The sequence below is a fragment of the Hemiscyllium ocellatum genome, chromosome 14 (assembly GCF_020745735.1).
Source record: "Hemiscyllium ocellatum isolate sHemOce1 chromosome 14, sHemOce1.pat.X.cur, whole genome shotgun sequence".
Classification (NCBI taxonomy): Eukaryota; Metazoa; Chordata; class Chondrichthyes; order Orectolobiformes; family Hemiscylliidae; genus Hemiscyllium; species Hemiscyllium ocellatum.
In genome coordinates, this window is record NC_083414.1 from 55,739,089 (window position 1) to 55,756,806 (window position 17,718).

Sequence of the window (17,718 nt, forward strand, 5' to 3'; positions counted from 1 at the left end):
ATGGTAGGAAGTGATTATAAATTATTCATCAACAAATGTACTCAATAAAGCATTAGCTTTGGATTACCTTCAAACATAAATACATCTGATAGGGAGAGGTTTTGAGCTGAGCCTGCCATTAAACTGGCAATGCTTCTACCTTAGCTCCATGAATACTGAAATTGAGTTGACATTTGTAGGTTGATGTCTCTGACACACCTAAATATGCCTTTAGCATTTAATAACATTTGTGACAAGGTAGTAATAAATCCAATTGGAAAGCTAAAGTTAATTATCAACAATATCCTCTGCAGTGTCCCATTATGGTACATTGACTGATATCCTGGCTTCTGACACAGTGTTAAATCATGATACTGGTCTTGGGTTACAAAAAAGGGAAGCCTGTTGAAATCATAGTACTTCACACCACTTTCTAACACAGATATAACAGTTAAAATAATCTCCTTTTTGGGCAGTATCTGATTCCTTCTGTGCGAAGGTTCTATTAAATTCTGCAATCAGGTTGTGAAGTGGGAATTCTTGGTCAGAACATTTGGTGGAAAAATGCTTTGCTGGGGCTTGATCCAATGTTATACCCAGTCTGCTTTGTTGATCATGAGTTTACCCATTCAAGCAACATGTACCTATTTGTGGGCAAATGCACATTGCTGCAAAATCAGGTCTACTCCCAGGTGAGTGAACATTATCGGGTTTTTTCAAATGTAACAACGGTACTCTAAAAAGGATAGGATAGAGCTTTTCTGAGACCCTGCAATTACACATTTCAGTTCTGACATCGCTCCTTACACATGTGCCCAGTAGTTACCATAAAAGATACAATTAACTCTTTCTTCCATATCTTCCCTCCAATTCTTTCACTGCATCGCTTTCAGCCCTAATCCTTAACATTTAACTCCACAACATTTTCCACTGTCTGCATCCACCTTCCTCTGAAGTCCAGGACAAGATATTGTGAATTTTCAATTGCTTTCGTAGCCCTTAATGAAGCCACTTGGGATGTTGGAACGCTAAATGTTTCTCTTTGAAAGGATAAAATGACAGAGTGCACCTCCAGCCTCTGTGGATGATCTGAATGTAAAGTCAGTGGAACTAATACTCGCTGAAAATGTGTTGCTGGAAAAGCGTAGCAGGTCGGGCAGCATCCAAGGAGCAGGAGAGTCGACGTTTCGGGCATGAGCCCTTCTTCAGGAAGGCTGGTCTGATAACATCTCTAGATCCATGCTAAGGATTATTCACTCCTGAGGTAGTGGGACAGCAATCGACTGGCAGCTTTATTCGGAATCGTGTTCCTGGGATGCCAGGAGTAATCAAATCTTGAAATTCTTGCCTTTGGGATTCCTTAAATGGTGTGGGATCCTTAGGAAGAGCTTTGTTGCAACATTTCATCTCCAGAATTGGAGGAAGATTGGAGTAATGGCAGGATGTTCAGAATCTGCCACCTCCCTGCTGGTCTGAGAATTTGAACAGATTGGATGCCAATGCCTGAAGTTTATCATTTCTCTCCATATATTTTTTAAAATTTCTTCTTTGAAAGATCATAATCATTCTGAGTTTGGTCTCTTTCATTAATGAAAGCTTACATTTCCAGGGTTGTCTTCTGTAGACGTAAACAAGGAGTTCTCTTCTGTCTCACAATTGTTTTCTTTAGATGAAAGATCGCCCCTTATTGACTGTAGGTCAACTCACAATTTGTGGTGATCTTTGAGCTCTGAATATTTAAATCAGTCAACTTCAAATGGTGAAGAAGGAGCAATCATATCCAGAGTGATCTGATTCAGAATATAGTTTGGGAAATTGGAGACAGTCTATGCATTCGATGCAGATGGGAAGAAGCTCAGTTTGCTTGCTTTTTGTTTTGGCTATTAGTTTATGAGAGTTTTTTGACAGAATAAATTGAAGCATAAATTCATCCCAAAGAGAATACAACAAATTAAGAGGAGGACAAGGCAACTATGGCTGACAGGAGAACTCAGGAAGAGTATGAAAGCAAAAGAAAAAGCATACAGTGTGGTGAAGATTAGTGGGAAGCCAGAGGATTGGGAACTCTGTAAAAACCATCAGTGGACGACTAAAAAAGCAACTGTGGGTTGCTAAAAAAGCACTGGCACGGTGGCACAGTGGTTAGCACTGCTGCCTCACAGCGCCTGAGACCCGGGTTCATATCCCGACTCAGGCGACTGACTGTGTGGAGTTTGCACGTTCTCCCCGTGTCTGCGTGGGTTTCCTCCGGGTGTTCCGGTTTCCTCCCACAGTCCAAAGATGTGCAGGTCAGGTGAATTAGCCATGCTAAATTGCCCGTAGTGTTAGGTAAGGGGTAAAGGTAGGGGTATGGGTGGGTTTCACTTCGGCAGGTCGGTGTGGACTTGTTGGGCCGAAGGGCCTGTTTCCACACTGTAAGTCTAATCTAATCTAAAATCTAAAATGAGCTATGAGGTAAGCCAACTGCTACTGTGAAAGAAGATTTGCAAGAGTTTGTTTAGATATCAAAAGAATAAGATGAGGGGCAAGTATGAACATTGGACCACTGGAAAACGAATCTGAGAAGTAGTAATGCAGAACAAAGAAATGTCAGATAAACTGAATAGGTACTTTGCATCAGTTTTCACAGTGGAAGACACCAGCGGCATAGCAGAACTTCAGGAGAGGCAGGATGCAAATGTGAGTGTCTGGAGCCATTATGAAGAAGAAGGTGCTGGGGAAGCTGAAAGCTGAAAGCTCTGAAGGTAGATAAGTCACCTGGATCAGCTGGAGTACACCCCAGAGCTCTGAACGAGATGGCTAAGGAGATTGTAAAGACATTGATAATGATCTTTCAGGAATCATTGGAGCCAGGGAGTGTGCCAGAGGACTGGAAAATGGCCAACGTAACACTCCTTTTTAAGAAAAGAGGGAGGCACAGGACAGAAACTATAAGCTGGTTAGCCTGAGCTTGGAGGGTGGTAAAGGTTTAGAATCCATTATTAAGAATGAGACTATGGAGTACTTGAACGTACAAGGCAAAATAGGGCTGAGTCAGCACAGCTTCGTCATGGGGGGGCATTATAAAACATTGCTCATAGAACAATACAGCGCAGAACAGGCCCTTCAGCCCTCGATGTTGCGCCAACCTGTGAATTCCTGATGAAGGGCTTATGCCCGAAATGTTGAATTTTCTGTTCCTTGGATGCTGCCTGACCTGCTGCGCTTTTCCAGCAACACATTTTCAGAACTAATCTAATCCCATCCCCCTTCACTATCCCATCATCATCCATGTTCTTATCCAAGGATTGTTTAAATCTCCCTAATGTGGCTGAGTTAACTACGTTGACAGGCAGGGCATTCCATGCCCTTACCACTTTCTGAGTAAAGAACCTGCCTCTGACATCTGTCTCAAATCTATCACCTCTCAATTTGTAGCTACGCCCCCTCGTACACGTTGACATCACCATCCTAAGAAAAAGACTTTCACTGTCTACCTTATCTAATCCTCTGATCATCTTGTATGTCTCTATCAAATCCCCTCTTAGCCTTTATCTCTCCAGTGAGAACAGACCCAAATCTCTCAACCTTTCCTCATAAGACTTTCCCTCCAGACCAGGCAACATCCTGGTATATCTCCTGTGCACCTTTTCCAATGCTTCCACATCCTTCCTGTAATGGGGCAACCAGAACTGTACACAATATTCCAAGTGCAGCTGCACTAGCGTTTTGTATGGTTGCAGCATGATATTACGGCTCCGGAACTCAATCCCTCTACCAAGAAAACCTAACACACCATATGCCTTCTTAACCGCACTATCAACCTGCGTGGCAACTTTCAGGGATCTATGTACATGGATTTCAAAATCCCTCTGCACTACAAAAATGTTTCCATTGACCCAGTATTCTTCCTTCCAGTTATTCTTCCCAAAGTGTATCACCTCACATTTATCTGCATTGAACTCTATTTGCCACCTCTCAGCCCAGTTCTGCAGTTTATCGAAGACGCCTGCAACCTGCAACATTCTTCCACGCTGTCCACGGCTCCACTGACTTTAGTGTCATCTGCAAACTTATTAACCCATCCACCAATGCCTGTTTCTAAATCATTAATAAAAATGACAAACAGCAATGGTCCTGAAACAAATCCTTGTGGCATATCACTAGTAACCGGACTCCAGGCTGAATATTTACCATCAATGACCACTCGCTGCCTTCTCACAGAAAGCCAGTTTCTAATCCAACTGCTAAATCACCCTTAATCCCATGCCTTTGCATTTTCTCCAACAGCCTACCATATGAAACCTTATCAAAAGCCTTATTGAAGTCCATGTACACCACGTCAACTGTCCTACTCTCAACCACATGCTTGGTCGCCTTCTCAAAAATCCCAATGTGGTTTGTGAGACATGACCTGCCCTTGACGAAACCATGTTGATTATCTGCAAACAAATTGTTGCTTGTGAGATAATTATAAATCCTACCTCTCATAATCCTTTCCAAAACTTTTCCTACAACAGACGTAAGGCTCATGGGTCTATAATTACCTGGGTCATCTCTACTGCTCTTCTTGAACAAGGGCACAACATTTGCAATCCTCCAGTCCTCTGGTACTAGACCTGTAGACAAGGATGACTCAAAGATCAAAGCCAAAGACTTCAACACCTCCTCCCCAGTTTCCCAGAGAATTCTTGGAAAAATCACATCCAGTCCAGGGGACTTGTCTACTTTCACTCATTCTAGAATTGATAACACCTCTTCCTTACGAACCTCAATCCTTTCTAGTCTATTATTTCATATCTCATTCTTCTTCTCGACAATATTCTCCTTTTTCTGAATGAAAACTGATGAGAATCATTCATTTAGCACCTCTCCAATCTCCACAGGGTCCACACACAACTTCCTACTTCTGTCTTTGACTGGCCCTATTCCTACCCTAGTCACCTTTTTATTCCTCACATATCTATAGAAAGCTTTAGGGTTCTCCTTTATTTTACCTGCTAAAGACTGCTCATGTCCTCTCTTTGCTTTTCTTAACTCTCTCTTTAAATCCTTCCTAGCTAATCTATAACTCTCCATCACCTCATCTGAACCATCTCATCTCATTGTCACATAAACCTCCTTCTTCTGCTTCCTCCCTGCCTGACAGGGACATACCTACCAAGGACACACAATATCTGTTCCTTAAATCTGCTCCACATTTTGATTGTCCCCCATGCCCTGTATTTTGCTACCCCATTTTATCCATCCTAAGTCTTGCCTAATTGCATTATAATTGCCCTTTCCCCATCGATAACTCTTGTCCTGTGGCTTGTACCTATTCTTTTCCATCGCTAAACTAAATGTAACTGAATTATGGTCACTTTCTCCAAAATGCTCACCTACCACTCAAGCAAACATCTGGCCTGGTTCATTACCAAGCATCAGATTTAGTGTAGCCTCCCCTCTTTCGGCCCTTCGACATACTGTGTCAGGAAACCCTCCTGCACACATTGGACAAAAACTGATTCATCCGACATACTAGTTATAGCATTTCCTGTCAATATTGGGGAAGTTAAAGTCCCCCATAATGACACCCTGTTCCTTTCACTCCTGCCCAGAATCGATTTGCCAATCCTCTCCTCCACATCCTATAAAAGGCTCCCAACAATGTGATCTCTCCTCTCCTGTTTCTAACTTCAGTCCATACCACCTCAGTATACGAGTCCTTGTCAAAAGTTCTTTCAGCCACTGTTACACTGTTCTTGTCTAACAAGACTACACCTCCCTCTCTTTTACCACCTTCCCCATTCTTAATGAAAGATCTAAACCCTGGAATCTGCAACATCCATTCCTGACCCTGCTCTATTCATGTCTCTGAAATGGCCACAACATCGAAGTCCCAGGTACCTATCCATGCTGCACGCATATCTATCTTATTCCGGGTACCTCTGACGTTGAAGTAGACACACTTCAAACCAGCTTGCTGTCTGCCAGCACATTCCTGTGACTAAGAAATCCTGTCCATACCTTCCCTACTCTAATTGTCCTGTGCACTGGAACTACAACACGGGTTTCCATCCCCTTGCTGAGCTAGTTTAAACCCACTGGGATAGCACAAACAAATCTCTCACCCAGGATATTAGTACCTCTCTGATTCAAGTGAAGACCATCCTGTTTGTCAAGGTCCCATCTTCCCCAGAATGAGCTGCAATTGCCCATGTACCTGAAACCCTCCGTCCTGCACCATCCTTGCAGCCATGTGGTCAGCTGATATCTCTCCCTATTCCTTGCCTCGTTACCACGTGGCACAGGTTACAAACCAGAAATAACAACTCTGTTTGTTCTAGCTCTCAGCTTCCACCCCCTAGCTCCCTGAAATTCTGCCTTACATCCCTATCCCTCTTTCCACCTATGTGGACCACGACTTGGGGCTGGTCACCCTCTCCCTTCAGGACCCTAAAGACATGATCTGAGACATCACGGACCCTGGCACCTGGGAGGTAGCACACCAACCGCAGGTCTTGTCCATTCCCAACAAACCTCTAAGTATTGAGTCCCCAATGACTAACACTCTCCTCCTTTCCCTCCTTCCCCTCTGTGCAACAGAGACCGACTTTGTGCCAGAGACCTGCACCCCACTGCATGCCCCTGGTAAGTTGACCCCTCAACAGTATCCAAAACAGTACACTTGTTTTTCAGGGGAGCGACTACAGGGGATCCCTGCACTGACTGCTTTATCCCTTTTTGAACAGTTACCCATCTTTCTTCATACCTAGGAGTAGTTGCTTCCCTGTAACTCTCAACTATCACAGCCTCTGCCTCCCGAATGATCTGAAATTCATCCAGCTCCCACTCCAGTTCCCTAGCACGGTCTTGGAGGAGCAAGAGTTGAGTACATGTCTGATAAATTCTTTGTGGAGGGAACAACCAAGTTAGATAAAAAAGAGCCAGTGTATGTGATCTGTTTGAATTTCCAGAAGGTCTTTGACAAACTGCTACACAAGAAGAAGTCTAAATAGGATAAGAACCCATGATGTTAGAGACAATGTACTGGCATGCATAGACGATTGGCTGATTGGTAGAAGGGAGAGTGTAGGAATAAAGGATTTTTCGGGATGGTAGCCAGTGATAAATGGAGTACATCAGGGGTCCTTATTGGTGACTGTATTCATGTTGTACATCAATGATCTGGGTAAAGAAACTTCAGGCATTGTTGTAAAGTTTGCAGATGACATCAAGATCAGTGGAGGGATAGGTAGTGTTGAGCAGGGACGCTGCAGCAGGACTTGGACAGACTAGGAGAGTGGGCGAAGAAATGACAGATGGAATACAATACAAGATTATGCAATTTGGTAGGAAGAATAGAGTTATATTTTCTAAATGGGGAAATACTGCAGAAAATTCAAACCACAAAAGGACTTGGGAGTCTGAGTTCAGGATTCTCTTAAGTTAATGTGAAAATTCAGATGGCAGTTAAGAGGGCAAATGCATTGTTAGCATTCATTTCAAGAGAACTAGAATAAAAGAGCAGAAATGTATCATTGAAAATGTATAAAGCTCTGGTCAGACTGCATTTGGAACATTGTGAGCAGTTTTGGGCCCTGCATTTAAGGAAGGATGTGCTGGCCTTGGAGGGAGTCCAGAGGAGGTTTACAAGAATGATCTAAAGGATAAAGGGCTTATCATAGGAGGAGTGGTTGAGGGCTCTGCGTCTGTACTTGATGCACTTTAGAAGGACGAGGGAGGATCTGACTGAAACTTACAGAACACTGACAGGCCAGGATAGAGTGTATGTGGAAAAGCTGTTTCACTAGCAGGAGAGATTAGGACCTGAAGGAAGAGTGAAGTGACAACAGTTTAGAACTGAGATGAGGAAGAATTCCTTCAAGCAGAGGGTGGTGAATCTGTGGAGCTCATTGAAACAGATGGATGTGGAGAACAAGTCATTGAGTATATTTGAGACAGAGATAGATAGGTTTTTGAAGAGTAAGGAGTTCAAGTGATATGGGTAGAAAGTAGAAGAAGAATAGGGTTGAAAAACATATCATATATGATTGACTGGAGAAACACACTCAAAAGGCTGAGAGGCCTAATTCTGCTCTTGCCTTTGATGGTCTTCTTTGAGTTTCTCTTTCTTTAATAATGGTCTACTTGGGTTTTGCTCGATTGAACTTCTGCCATTTGTTCACTGATATTGGAGAGCGAGATTGCAAAGTCCTTTTTTTATTATATTATAAAGTCACTGCAGGAGCTGAGTAGTTTCTGTGAGAAACAGTTCCTTTTAAGTCTGAGGTTTGAAAGTGCTGTACGATGGCTAATAACTGCTCACTGAACCTCACCAACAGTTGCTTCATTTAAGTGACTTCAAGTACTCTTTAGCTTCTCTCAGGTACTCCTCAGCTACAGCGGAACTGTAGTTTGGGCCTCTGCTCCTTTATTGAAATAAACCTTGAGTTTTTCCACGGTTTGTTGATGAGACTTCAGATGACATTTATATAAATTGGTAATCCTGGAACCTTCACTATTGGCTTGATCCAATCTGAACTTAAGCTTGTCCTTAGATAGCTCTTCGTGAACTACATCCTGATGGGCTGCTTTTAAGATGTTTATTTTTCTCCCTGAAGTTCTCAATTTCATCTTGATATCATTTACACATTGTCATAAGAATGTGTCACATACTGTTGATTTCTATCAATATTCAACTTATCCACTGCATTGTTTTGGAGTTAATTTGTGATTGAACAACAAGAATTACCTGTTCAAGGTGCACCTCACTACATGGAATGAGCTGTGCAAAATTGGGAAGGGTGTTCTCAGAGGCAGCAGACTTGTAATGCCACAAAAACTTTGAACTAAATTGGTGATGCTACTAAACGACTGCCATTTGGGAGTCAATAATATGAAGCAAAACCAATGATCCAAAGTATGGCAGTCAAGGATGAAGATAAGGCAGGTTATCAGAGCATGTCGTGGAAGTCAAATTGTCAGGAGACCTGATCCATCAGAACCATGATGCAGCACACTGCCACTGGGTGGACCATAAAAGGATGTCACAGTTAACTTATGAGGCCCACTTCCATCAAGAGTATTCATACCAACGGCAATTGACAACAGCAACTGTACAATGAATATGCGTTAATCAAGTCTACAGTGGAAGAGAAAATAGTGTTTTCATTGACCAAATTACTTAAAAACCATGATCTCTCTGCACTCAGATAATGGGCCATTTCTCGTTTCATAGAATACTACAGATAATGTGGAAATCACAGAAATTCAACAGCCCAGAGTAATGTCTCGATGACGACAGAAAATGGAGAAGTGGAACAACACAGCCAGTCTTTCGAGAAATAGATGAGGATCATTCAGACTGAGGGCAAAGTTTGGAAGGAAGCATGGCTGCCCTATGTTTTCATGTATCAAGCAACTCCACATAACACGAAGGGAAAGAACTTAGCTGCGCTGGTATTTGGAAATAAAATATACAGCAAGTTGCCAGAGTTGAGGAACATTAGTGTTGATTAGATGCCTCCAGGCCATGATGCTGAGAAAAGGTTGTTGTAAAATTTTATGCAGAGCACAGAAGTGGATCTAGATGGTTTGATGTTATAAGGTGATGGAATATAGCTGAGATGAGAGAGTCCAAGAAAAGATGGATGCATCGTAATATAATGAAGGGTTTATGCCCGAAACATTGGTTCACCTGCTCCTCGGATGCTGCCTGACCTGCTGTGCTTTCCCAGCACCACACTCTTGACTCTGACCTCCAGCATCTGCAGTCCTCACTTTCTCCTATGTACTGTATTATACTAATTTATACACTGTCACCACCAAGTGAAGACTTGCGACTGCACAGTTGCCAGAAACAGTAGTGTTTGAGAGAGATTCATCATGTGTCAAATAGTATCACAGTGACAAAGGCAAACCAGATGGTGGGACTGAGACAAAACTGGCATCCAGCAATTCAGAAGTCCAAGCCAACAGCAGCATGTGGCTCACTCTTCATCAGGAAAACAATGTTGGTTCTTCACGGGATGCCGAGACTTCCAAAACTTGATGTGCTGACCAGAATGTCTGAGTCAACATGCAGATCATGATGTGAGAGCAAACCACCAAAGTGATATGATGATTGTGTGCAATGATGATCGTCAAGACAGAAAGCCTTTGTGTAGAAAGCAAATGTGTTAAAAGGAAGTGAGTAAAATACAGATCAAAAGACTGAATTGATATTGGACTCTGATGCACTGAACATGCCTGGTGTTTGCAACCAACGAAACCAATTTACTTAGTGAATTGGGAAAATATTGATTTGTTCACTTTGTTTGCAAACTTTATTATAGTATGTTTGTAAATATTAATTTATGTAATTGCTAGTAAATCATGGGCACTTTTCTCATTGATAGGAACGAGATAGCTTAAATATTGGATTTTATATTGGGGTATTGAATATAAAGAAATGAAAGTATACCAGATACTGCATAAAATGTCAGTCAGTACATCTAAGCAACGTCCTTTAAACCTTGCATAATCTTTATTAAGAAGCGAAATCAATGACTGAGAGAGTTTCAGCCTGAGATATGGCAGCAAGAGGAATCACGGACCTTTCTGCAGAAGCATGGAAAAGAATATAGCTAAGCCTTTAAATATTGCGCTACTGTGTGATCATCAGGATCTGAAAAACTTTCCAGCAGGCATGGCGATTTTGAAGTCTACATTAGAGTGTTGCTGGAAAATCACAGCCGGTCAGGCAGCATCCGAGGAGCAGGAAAATTGACGTTTCGGCCAAAAGCCCTTCATCAGGAATGGAGATTTTAGAGTCAAGCTTTCTTTGTGCTGAGAGACATTCTTAGCATGCCCATTCTAGCCATACCTGTACTTCTGGGCACATCGTGGTCCCCAGTTGACTGTACCAATGAGATATGTGTGAAGGAACAGGCATAAGTGAAAGTTGGAGGTGTAAAGGTTACTGCAGTGCGTCTTTAGAATTAATAGAGGTGTTTGAAAGTAATGAACAGTGTGTGAAGGATCAGTTATCACAAGCTGTGCAGCACAGTCCCAATCGGTCATGATTGGCTTCTGTAATTTAATCACTGACCACAATTGTGAAATAATTTTCAGCATTGTTTCTTTATACACTGAGTAGTGGAAGTGACATTGCTTGTGATTCTACTCGTAGCAATTGGTAAGTTCTCAATCAGAGGCATTTCCCAAACCTGCAGCTTGCCCCTAATAACCTAATTAGATTGGCCCTGGAAAACTGGCCAGCATCGTGGTTTGTAATGAGGCAAGAGTGACTTGCAGAACGCCCAATACTTGCTTTTGATTGAAAAATTCAATCCATTATGTTTAGAAAATAATATGTGAAGCATCAATCAGTCTGACTATTCTTCAATTATCAGCTAATAATGAAAGGGCTGTGGCAAAAACCGGAATAAGATTTGAAAAGCTGCAGACCAACTTCAATTTAGAATGCAATAAATTCAGTACAAGCAGCACCAGATGAGCAAAACAAAAAAATCAATTGAAGTCCTGCTACAGTGTAATATACCAAGTTCAGAACCTGTGTGTTCCCTTGAATACACACTAAAATATTTTATATGAAAGCAGTATAGCTAGGATAAAACAACAGAGTTTTACTATTGTTAATCTGTAGACATTTTATGTGGCTGGGGCAACTAATGATGTACATCATGGTGTTTGGCCAAAGCTAATGCCAATACTCTCAGAGAGAATTAAAGACTTTGACCCATCTGCATGAATTAGTTAGTAGCAGATGTTGGTGTAATCATGTGAGTTGACGTGCCAGGCCTGATTCATAAGGGAGAAAATTTAAAACTGGCCACCTCAGGATCTTATCAGAATAGCGATGTGTTGATTTGCCTTGACTCTACTGAATGCTATTGTATAAGTTGGATCGATAAAGACAAACTGGTTTGTGATCGTAGCAATGATTCAGAGGTTCTAACTGTAAGTGGCTTTTTTCAAATGTGTGGCAAGCAGTTATGCCCAGCTATTATTGCAATCATCAGTCACTGTGACAGGAACTCTTGTCGTAACATCATCACCATCAGGAATATCATTTTAGCTTCACAGTAGGATATCCGGATACTGTGCTTTCCTCGTACATGCAACAGATGTTTAGAAAGCCCAGAAGCTGACTTTCCCCCATGCCAAGCAACAATCCTCTGTATTCCTCTGTGCCCTGCCGTATTATCTGTGGCACACTCTGTTGCCATGTAGCTTGTTGTTTGTGTTCTGTGTTCTCTGTACTTTCTGAATTCCCGACTGAATCCTCCCATGTTCTGAATAATCACTCTACCCTGCTGTATGCCTGTATCCTGCTAAATCACCTGCAGCCTTGCTCTATCCCTGATGCCCTGTTGAATTACCTGCCACCGTTTATGCCCTGCTGTATCTCCCTGTGATTGCACCTATCTGTTATCTACACACTAACTCTCTTTCCTTCCTCAGCATTAATTTAATGCATAATGTGATGCTCAGGAACCTCAACCAAAATGCTGTTCATTGGACACACAATGAACACAATAATTCTTTCTCTTAAAATATTTTCCTCCACCCATCAGAGATCCATTTTACTGGAGGTATCTAAAATGGGTGATAATGGATTTGCAACCTATTTTACATCACTTTCAGTTATTACTTCCATTGATGAAGCACAGCATCGTTAAATATGACTCATAATGACCATCTCAGCTTTGACCCCAAAACCTTCAGTAGCAGTCAATAAAGAGTCAGTTATTTCTATTGTATGTAGGTCATAGGCCAGTTATTACAACATTTAGTGAATAGTTGAAGTTCCATAAAGTTGTCACAGTCAGAATAACGTAACATAAAAATTTTCCCTCTGTGCTTGACATGGGGAAATTAGCTGGATGATCATAGAAGCTTATGTGATTTATGTATTGTTTAAAATAAATGTATTGGTAAAATCAACATAATCTTACCAGACATTGTCTCCTTCGAGAGAGGCAATTACTGGTGGTTTAACCTGAGGTTCATCATACCTCAGACAACAGGAGAGGTTAAGAAGGAAAACCCTTCATAGTAACCTCAGGCAATGAACTCATGCTGTTGACATAACCTTGCATTGCAGACCAGGTGCCTAACCCATGAGCTAACTGACCCCTGCTAGCAAATGTAACTTGCAATAAAGTTAAGGCAAGATCTGTTGAACTGTCAAGCTCTCAAGTTGTTTAATCCACTGGCCCTTTAAATTTTGTTTTAATATCCTGCCTGTATCGGTGAGTTGAAATAAATGTGATTTCTGTTTTGAGCGATGTCTCATAACCTAACTTTAAATGTTATCATTAAACCTTGTTTCTATAACCTGCCATTATCATAGAACTCTGTAAATGGACAGTTTGATAGCTCCAAACATTTATTAAAGGACTGGATGTCTTAGACATGGGGTTATGAGTATGGATAATTGTAGTTTTGAATCAGATATTATGTTCTTGAAGGCATTTACATATAAGGAATGGGCTTTTATGAATGCAAGTTGTTTTTTTACAGGTGAATTCACTAATAGATGTTTGTGGCTGAGTGTTATTATTTTTGGCAAAGGGTGAGTTGCTTCAAGAGAGTGAGACCTACTGAGATTTCTCAGCATATCTCACCAAACCTCGTTAACTAACTTCCTCACCCATTTGACGTGTCTCACATCTGATTATAGCCCCACCTTACCACACAGAACAGAACCCAGAACACCTCTAGATCTGAAGGTGCTGGTGCAGGGGCTGGAGGGAAAGAGGGTTACCTCTTTTCAGAGGACAATCAGAGTCTGTGCTGTTGCCCATACTGAGCAGCATGGAGACTGATCACAGTCGGCGGCACATCAAAGTCACCAGGAACTCGGTCTGGTTTCCAGGTTGAGATTTATTGATGTTGCGCTCATTTGGCACATTAGGAGAGATAGGAGGCTGAATGTCAATGAGGTGAGTTGTAGAATTAATCAAGTATTTTGTGGCCAGCCGACCCATGCTCAGTAGGAGGCCAGAATCATAGCGTGACAAGGGCAGCACTTAAGGGCTGAAGGTTCAAAGCAGTGTTCTGCAATCTCATTGGATCTTCCTGTCACCAGCTGATGCTAGCATTGGACATAAATCACAGAATCTCCAAGAAGGGCACAAAGAGGGGCTAAAAAAGGGCAACCAGCTGTCCTGCTTTACACACCTTCTAGAAAGACCACCTTGGGGAGACAAGCTGAAGACCTAACCAGCCCTAAACAGGAAGTGAAGCCCAAATCCACAATGGCAGATCCTGAAACATCAGCCAATCCTCAAAGACTGAGGAACGGCCTGTCCACCTTTCAGACAAGCAGTTCACATACAGTGGGAAGGACCTGTGGATAGGGTGTTGCAGATCCATGAAGCACATATCAGAAATATATTGTTAGTGTAGATTTGAGACTGTTTACTTAGAGATTTAAGGCTGTTTATTGAAGCATACTGTGAAGATATTAATAGAGAGTTTAATTAGGGTTTAGTAAAATTTAATAGTAAAATTGGATAAATATTGCTTTCTCTTGATATAAAGTGTTCAATAAAATTATGTTGGACCTATGCCTGCTTCATATTCCCTTTGTCCATCTCACTGCATAATGCATTTGAGTCAAAAAAGGCTATTTAAACTGGTCAAGGTTAGATCAGGGTACATTAATCCACCCTATCCATTTACAACAGTTTAACAAACTATAATCCCCTTTAATTGGCAACTGATTGTTGCCTCGGAAGAAACTTGCCTCGCCTTTTGGCAAATGTACAAAAATGCAGCAAGTTGCTCTCAACATCAAAATAAGTTTCAGTGGACCTCTCACCTGATTCTGCCACAGCTCACAGCCCTCAGACTCCTACACGAGTTCACCCATAGAACATTATTTTGTTTCAAACACTGGTGGTTCCCATAGTGATTAGTGGGTGTCATGCTGGCATTGAAGCTGTCAAGGATCATGAGAATGAGTGGAAAGGGGCATGAATTAGCATGAATGGGGCATTGGGATTGAGTGAGGGGGTGTGGGGGTGGGGTGGGCTAGAAGACCTAACGTTTAACAGTACACCTTGTATGAAGAGTCAAAGAACTGAGATGAGCCTTTTAACCAGCCTGCTCCTCTACTTTGCAGTCCCTGTGGCTGCCCCCCAATCTACATTGAAGAGTCTGGTGCTAGAAAAGCACAGCCAGTCAGACAGCACTGAGAAGCAGAAGAGTCAACGTCTCAAACATATGCTCTTTGTCAGGAATGAGGGGGTGGTCCAAGGAGGCCAAGAGATAAATAGGGCTGGGGAGAAGGTAGCTGGGAATGTGATAGGGAGATGAAGTTGGGGATGAAAGTGATAAGTCGGAGAAGAAGGTGAAGCAGATAAGCGGGAAGGAAGATGGACAGTAGGACAGTTCAAGAGGGCAGTGCCGAGGTGGAAGGTTGGATCTGGGATAAGGTGGTGGGAGGGGAAATGTAGGAACTGGTGAAATCGACATCAGTCTTGTGTGGTTGGAGGATCCACACATGGTATCAATGTGGATTTCACCAGTTTCCTCATCTCCCCTCCCCCAACCTTATCCCAGTCCCAATCTCCCAACTCACACTGAATTGTCCTAACTGTCCATCTTCTTTCCCACCTATCTGCTCCACCCTCCTCTGCGACACATTACCTTCACCCCCAACTTCATCTCCTTATCGCATTCCCAGCTACCCTCCCCCTAGCTCCCTCTCTCCCATTTATCTCTCAGCACCCTTGGGCCACCTCCTTATTCCTGATGAAGAGCTTATTGCTTGAAACATCGACTGTTCTGCTCCTTGGATGCTGCCTGATGTGCTGTGCTTTTCCAGCACAAAGCTCTTTGAGTCTGATCTCCAGCATCTGCAGTCCTCACTTTCTCCTGCCTCCAATCTACTCCAGGATGACAAACCCAACTCCACTTCCCGGACGGAACATCCCACCAATCGTGGCATTTTTCGCAAGGACGGGACAGCAAATCAGAACATTTCCCATCTCTGTGCACCTGGTTTAATAATCACGTAGGTTTCTTCAAGGAATTGCAGGTCTGTTATTCTTTCCGGTTACAAATATCCTGTTGTTTACCGTGCTGAACAACTGGTAGGTTTAGCTTTGTTGCACAAACAACAGCAATATTCTGCAAGCTCTCCCAAGATATTTGTTGCATGGTTACTAATATGTTGCTAATTAGAAAAAGACAAGAGAAAAGACAGGACGAATAAACAGTGGCTTGTATTCACATTGCATTGCTATTCTGCTTTCAGATTTCTCAATCTATCATTTCTATTGTAATACAGTTATTATTTGATCTTTCATATTCATCAGCAAAAATCAGTGTGACTTGCAAGAAAATCCATCCACCGGCACCAAATGTGTATAAAAATGTTTTTCTGCTGTCATAGCTGAAAATGTGTTGCTGGAAAAGCGCAGCAGGTCAGGCAGCATCCAAGGAGCAGGCTCATCCCAAAACGTCGATTCTCCTGCTCTGGGGATGCTGCCTGACCTGCTGCGCTTTTCCAGCAACACATTTTCAGCTCTGATCTCCAGCATCTGCAGTCCTCACTTTCTCCTTTCTGCTGTCATAGTCATATTCTGAGGTAAAAGGCACCATATACAAGAAGAAGGAAACTGTGAAAGCCAATGTAGGTTTTATCTTTCACTGTAGATTAAGAAATGCAAATCTACTTTATCTTACTGCTCCACTAATTCCTTGGCATTCCACCCTTAGTTCCAATACTACATGTCGCTGAAGAAAATAGGTCTTTTGAAAATTTCCTTTTGTTTCCTACAGGATTAAAAACACACTGCTTCCAGTTTCCATTGTCTTTCAATTGAGAAGCTTTCCCTTCTTAGCTGGGCTCTAAGAGTCTTCCTGCAACGTGGGAGGAAGGCAGCAATTCTATTGTGTTTGCAAACGCGAAGGAGCAGTTGAATGCTTAATGTTGTTAAGTAAATATGCTCTTATCAATGGTTAAATTATGGAATCGCCTGCTATAGCTGGAGTTTTTATTTATTGAAACATCTCATCAAAATGTCATCCTTTATTAATAAATATGTGACCTTGACCCTTGTTCTTGTGAGGCTTGGCTTCTGTTAAAGAGAACCTCTCTTAATTAAAACTCACATATACATAAACAAAGCAGACTTTGACAAGGAAGCAGGCTTATCACTAATTACAAAATGCTCACTTAAAAATAGCTGCTTTTGTTGTCAGTCGACTCTGTGTTTATCCAGCAGCTGAAGTTATCTGATATCCGTACTTGCATAAATTGTCATCAGTTTGTCATCAGCTAATTTGTGCACCGTTCTGCACTCAGAGCTAGGTGGATTGTTTGCTGGGAAGTTTAATCTTCTGTGCAGTGGCAGCTGATGAGATAGTAACACAGGAGAATTTGGACAGCCTGGAACAGCATAAATGAAAGTCAACACCATCGCTTTGGTCTGCAACTGAACAATAGATTTTACAGCTGCTAAGCTCAGTCACACCACCACTACCAACCCAAACAATGCATACCATTTTTACAGAGATTTCTTTTCCCTTTATTTTCCTAGACTGAGATTAATAGGTTTCTAGCACCTCAGACTTGCTGGCATTGAAATTATCTTCATATTGATCAGTTATTGGTGTTAGCTGTGAATAAAGATGGTTGCAGTTCATATTAATTTAATGCAAGAAGTATGATCTAGGCCATCATTAGTTATAATCTAACATTTATGTTACACGATAATATAGACATTATGCTCACTACATTGCAGTACCCTCGGTAAA